The sequence below is a fragment of the Chinchilla lanigera genome, unplaced genomic scaffold, assembly GCF_000276665.1.
Source record: "Chinchilla lanigera isolate Chin_1 unplaced genomic scaffold, ChiLan1.0 scaffold00075, whole genome shotgun sequence".
NCBI lineage: Eukaryota > Metazoa > Chordata > Mammalia > Rodentia > Chinchillidae > Chinchilla > Chinchilla lanigera.
In genome coordinates this window covers 11,476,576-11,481,818 of record NW_004955476.1, presented here as the reverse complement: position 1 = coordinate 11,481,818, position 5,243 = coordinate 11,476,576, and the positions used below count along the sequence as shown (strand labels likewise).

Below are 5,243 nucleotides of genomic sequence, written 5' to 3'. Positions count from 1 at the left end.
GTCCGCGCCGCGTGCCTCCGAAGCCCAAGCCGGAGCGGGGGGCGCCGAGTCTCGCCCCGCCGCGCCGCTCCGGGCTCGTTCCTGTCGTGCGGAGCCCTCGAAATGCTCACTCTAGGGAGCAGACTGTCGCCCTCCTTGGCAAACCGGACCAGCGCCACAGACAGCGGTCCGACTCCCGGCCCCTCCTGGCCCACGTGGCCCACATCAAGGGGCGTGGGCCCCTGAGCGGGCAGGAGAGTGCCTGCGCTCCTTAAGTAGAAGTTGTCATAGTTCTTTGTGCTTCCCTCGCACCAACCAGACCCTGCCCCTACCCCGCTCCCGCCACTGGGGCACCTCAGTCTGCTGCAGGCATCTCCAAAGATCCCCTCTGCCCCAGCAGCCTCCTGGCCACCTCACCCTCAGCCGCTGCCCTGGGCTGTGCTCCTTGGCTGTGTTCCTAATCCCTGTCCTCCCTATCCCCGGCCTCCCTGCATCTAGCATCCACACAGGCTGGGCTGGAGCCTGCCAGGTACCCCAAACAGCCAAGCAGCTGAGTTCTAGGGCCCCAGGAAGACATGTGACCTGAGGAACCTGGAGCCTGGGGACGAAGTGCAGGTGTTGAGGAGTGCAGCCATCTGTAGCTGGAGAAGGAGCGCAGAGGAGGTGGGGGCCATCTCAGTGCCCCTGGCAATGAGAACCTCAGGGCTTAGCAAGGTCTTGGTCGCATGTGTCACTGGGGATTGGACTGGACTTAGGCCTTATTTTCTCTCTTTTTTTCTTTCTTTCTTTATTTTTCCAATCAGATTTTATTGGTATATTTTAGACATACATAATGATCACATTCATCATACAGAATTTGTATTTGGTGTTTGTTTTTGTTTCTTTTGAGACAGGGTCTTACTATGTAGTTCAGGCTGCCCTTGAAATTACTATATAATCCAGGCTGGCCTTGAACTCCTAGTGATCCTCCTGCCTCAGTCTCCAGAGTGCTGGCATTACAGATGTGTGCCACCATGTTGGGCCCTAGCCCTTTTTTAAATTTTTTAATTGAGACAGGGTCTTACTAAGTCACTAAATTGCCCAAGCTAGGCTCAAACTTGCAGTCATCCTGCCTCAGCCTCCCAGAAAGCCAGGATTACAACTGTGTACCACCCATTCATATAGGTCTCAAAGGCATCGATTGGGATTGTTGGGATCCCGGGGAAGGCCCACACCTTGAGGTCAGGGCACAGGCTCAGTAGGAAGAAGTCAGGGATCAGCAGACAGGGAGAGGCTGAGTTCCTGCTTTCCCTGCTGGCATTACCCCTACCTGCTCCCTGAGTTTGCTAATGTAGCCCTTCTCACTCTCTGTAGTGGGTTGAATGTTGCCTCTCAAAGATATGTACATACAGAGCCAGCGGGGGTGGCACAGCACCTGCCTGGCAAGCATGAGGTCATGAGTTTGACTCCTGGTACCAAAAACAAAACAAAACCACAAAGATATGTCCGTATCCTCACATCTAGGATCTGTCAATGTGACCTTATTGGGAAAAAGTGTCTTTGCAGATGATTTTGTGAAAGATCTCAGTAAGTAACAGAAGAGAGACAAACACAGAGGGAAGGCCATGAGAAAACAGAGGCAGAGATCACAGTGCTGTGGTCAAAAGCCAAGGAATGCCTGGCATTCTCCCCAGGGACTCTGGGAGTGTGGCCCTGCCAGCCTTGCTCACAGACTTCTGGCCCCCAGAATGGTGAGAATAACTTTGTCTTAAGCTATACCCCTTTTGTGATCAAAGGACACTCATACACTGTACCTGCCTTCCCTGGTCTGAGAGATCAGTTTGGCTGGCCTGTCCTCTCCTCCAGCTCTGTGAGCTTCAACTGCCCTGTTCTCACCATGCTCACCTCTTCCCCTGCCCATGCTTCAGCCCATCTCCTCCATCATCCCCCTGGTTCTTGGCTCCTGGTTCCCGCCTAGGGATGGGGGACAGGGGACTGTGTGCGTATGGGGGAGGGGCTGGGTGGAGGCAGCTCTACCCTGCAGTACATGCCAGGCGTGCACCACATCTGTCCCTGTCTGTGCCTGTTTGAGGCAGGAGCAGCACGTGCGGCACAGACCAGAGGCCCAGGAGGGCCCCCGGGGGGAGGTGCAGGGCTGAGTGGGAGGTGCGTGGGTGCGCGCTCATGCCCTGGCAGCAGTGTGCAAGGGGCTGTTGGGGCACCTGTCAGGGTGCATGGAAGGTGATAGTGCAGATGGGGGGTTATATGTGGGACCTGTGAGAGCCCGCTGGTGTGTGAGGCCACGTGGGCTGCACATTTATAAGCAAGCAAGGGGTCATGTCAGCATGGTGAGATGACAAGAGGTATAGATGTGTCTACACTACCTGTGCTAGGGTAGGCTCAGTCGGACCCTAGGCAACTCTTTGGGATCATTTTGCACACCCAAGCCGTGGGTAAACTGTGAACTGCCTGAAGGTGTTTCTCGAGGAGGTGCCCTTTGCATCCTAACACCTCCTCCAGCAGTGCCCCTGGGGAAGCTGTGGGGGTGGGTGGGACAGCCTGGTCACACTGACCATAGGCTGTTGGACTTCCTCCTCAGGAGCCACTGCATGCGCCTGCAGGTGCCCCTGTGTTTAACGGTCCCCAGCAGGCCGGAACCTGTGCCTCTGCCGTGCTCCAAGCAGAGAAGAGGAACAGGTGTGTAGTGCAGGTTAGGGGTGGCACCACAGCCCCTCTTTACCACTCCGCTGGGCCCCACAGGACCATGCTGTCCTCCCCCACTCAGTCCTCACCATGACCCAAGAGGTAGGTTAGCATCAGTACTTTGCAGCCAAGGACACTGACGCCCAGTGAGGGCAAAGAACTCATCCAGGCCATACAACTGCCACCCAGGGTGCCTGGGTGATGCCAGAGCCACTGACGCCATCCAGATCCTGCTGTCTGGCTCATGGAGAGGAGGGGACGTGCTCCAGAGTCACCCTGTCTGGGACCATCCTTTCTTTCTGATGTTTCTCCCATCACAATCAGAAGAAACAGCACTCTGGACTGGCTTGTTCTGTGGTTCTGCCACTTTCCCTTCCCTTTCCAGGAAAATGCTATGGCTGCCCCAGCATCTACTCAGGCTTCCCATTCTCTCTACACTCCCCTAGGGCCAGTGGGGGGACTATCTAGGGCCCCAGCAGACCCCAGCTTACTCTCCCACTGGGTGCACTTGCTTCTTTGGTTTCCAACAGCAACTCTCCTATTCTCCTGTCCCTGTTCTTTTCCAGCCCCTCTTTGTGCCCCGCTCCAGTTCCTTTTGGTCTCCTTTGAAGATCCCAGACCTCTTCAACCCAGGTATGGGATTCAGGAGCTGATCCCATCCCTGCCCCTGAATACCTCCTCTAGCCTGTCTAGTCCTTGGGGCTCACACATACACAGCCATTCCCCTCCTTTTCCCATTCTGTCATTTCTGTCCTTTATCTTCCCTGGCACCCACATCCAGCCACTCATCATGTCCTGCCGCTGTCTTCCACATCTACCATGCAGGCCACAGTGCTCCCCTGGCCTGGCTGCTACATACACAAGGGGTCTGTTGCACCAGCGCCAGCCCTGCAGGACCCCTGCCCCAGCTGCCTCCTCCTCACTTCCTCCTCAGCAATTCATCAACGCCGCACAGTACTCAGGTTCCTGACCCTGACCACTCACTTTTTTTTTTGAGAGAGGGTCTCGCTATGCAGTTCAGGCTGGCCTTGAGCTCACTTTGTAGCCCAGGCTGGTCTCGAACTTGCAACGAATCTCCTGCCTCAGCCTCCCGAGTGCTGGGATTACAGGCGTGCGCCACCACGCCCGGCTCTACTCACTTTTTGGTTTTGGTGCTGGGGTGGAACCCAAGGCTTTGCCCATGCCAGCAAGTGGAAGATTACTGAGCTGCAGCCCTACCCCAGCCCATGTTTGCCTTCTCCCATGTCACATTGATTTCCCCACCCCCCCAAACGTGTTTTGGTTCGTGGTGGTGGGGGGTTGAGACAGGGTCTTACTATGCAGTTCAGGCTGGCCTTGAGCTCACTTTGTAGCCCAGGCTGGTCTCGAACTTGCAGTGATCCTCCTGCTTCGGCCTTAGTAGTGCTGGAATTATAGGCGTGCGCCCCCATGCCCAGCTTTTGTTTTTGTTTTTTTGAGACGGGGTCTCGCTAGCTATGTAGTTTAGGTTGGCCTCGAACTTGCAGTGATCCTGCCTCAGCCTCCTGACTGCTGGAATTACAGGCGTGCGTCACCATGCCTGGCCCACATTGTTGATTTTTTAAAGTATTTTTACGTTTGGGTCTCACTATTGTAAGTTTAGGGTGGCCTTAAATTTAATATATAGCTCTGTCTGGTCTGGAACTCTTGTTGATCCTCCTACCTCAGCCTCCCGAAGGCTGGGATTACAGGCAGCTGAGATCTCCACAGTGTTCACGGTTTATTGTTTCTTTCTCGCTGCGCTGGGCTGAGGGGACCGGGACTCGGGCTCGTTCTCTGCCGCGTCCCAGCCTTCAAAGGGCCCGCACACAATGTCCATCTTGGCTCTGTGCACGCCCCGTGCAGGAAACAAAGCTGCCCGCCGGGGACTTAGCTCAACACACACACATTGCGGCCTCTGCCTCGTGGGAGCTGAAATGGAAAGCCCGAGCGGGCTCAGCGCGAGGGCGTGGCCGGCGGCGGGCGGGCGGGCGGGGGCGGGGCCGGAGAGGCGGGCGGGCTGGAGCGTAGTTTCCTGGGCCTCAGGCTGCAGGCGTTCTCTCTAGGCGGTGGGCGGGTTTTGGGCTGCACCACCTGCTCGGGAGGCGATGCATGTTGGGCCCGCACAGTAGCGAGGAGTTAACAGCAATTATTCCAAAACAGTGATCTCCCTTGGAAGAATTCCTGCATTGCCCAGTCCTGCACTGGAGTGTTTTGGAGGTGGGAGGGTCGTTCCCCAGCCCCTGCCACGGCTTCCTCCCCGCCGTGGTCGCAGTGGTTTGTGCCAACGGGCGGGCGGGGCGGAGGGCTCCGGAAACAGGTCTGAGTACTTCCGGGTTGGGGAGCGCGAGGCGAAGGCGGCGGCAGTGGTGGCGGCGGCGGCGGCGGCAGGGCCTAGTCGCCGTGTCGCTCGGGCGGTGGCCAGCGCACCCGAAGCCTCCGCGGGGCGAGAAGTTCCCAGGTACGTAGGAGTCCCGGGTCCCCAACGCTCCGGCCGTCGGGCAGCCTGCGAGCGCCTCGCGCTTTGTCTGCAGCTACGGCGGGTGCGGCCTTGCCCCGCGCCAGACCGAGGCGGGAGGCGGGCG

General features: G+C 57.5%; 1 protein-coding gene across 2 annotated transcripts in view; it reads left to right on the top strand.

Moving 5' to 3' along the window:
- The first annotated feature begins 4,926 nt into the window (after positions 1–4,926).
- The window catches only part of Phrf1 (PHD and ring finger domains 1), a 30,699-nt gene continuing 30,382 nt past the window's right edge, over positions 4,927–5,243 (top strand). The window contains exon 1 of one of the 2 annotated variants that reach the window (XM_005401832.2): positions 4,927–5,119. The gene's annotated coding sequence lies outside the window, so the exon portion shown is untranslated. The remainder of the gene's footprint in view (positions 5,120–5,243) is intronic. The other variant, XM_005401833.2, reaches the window with a different exon arrangement.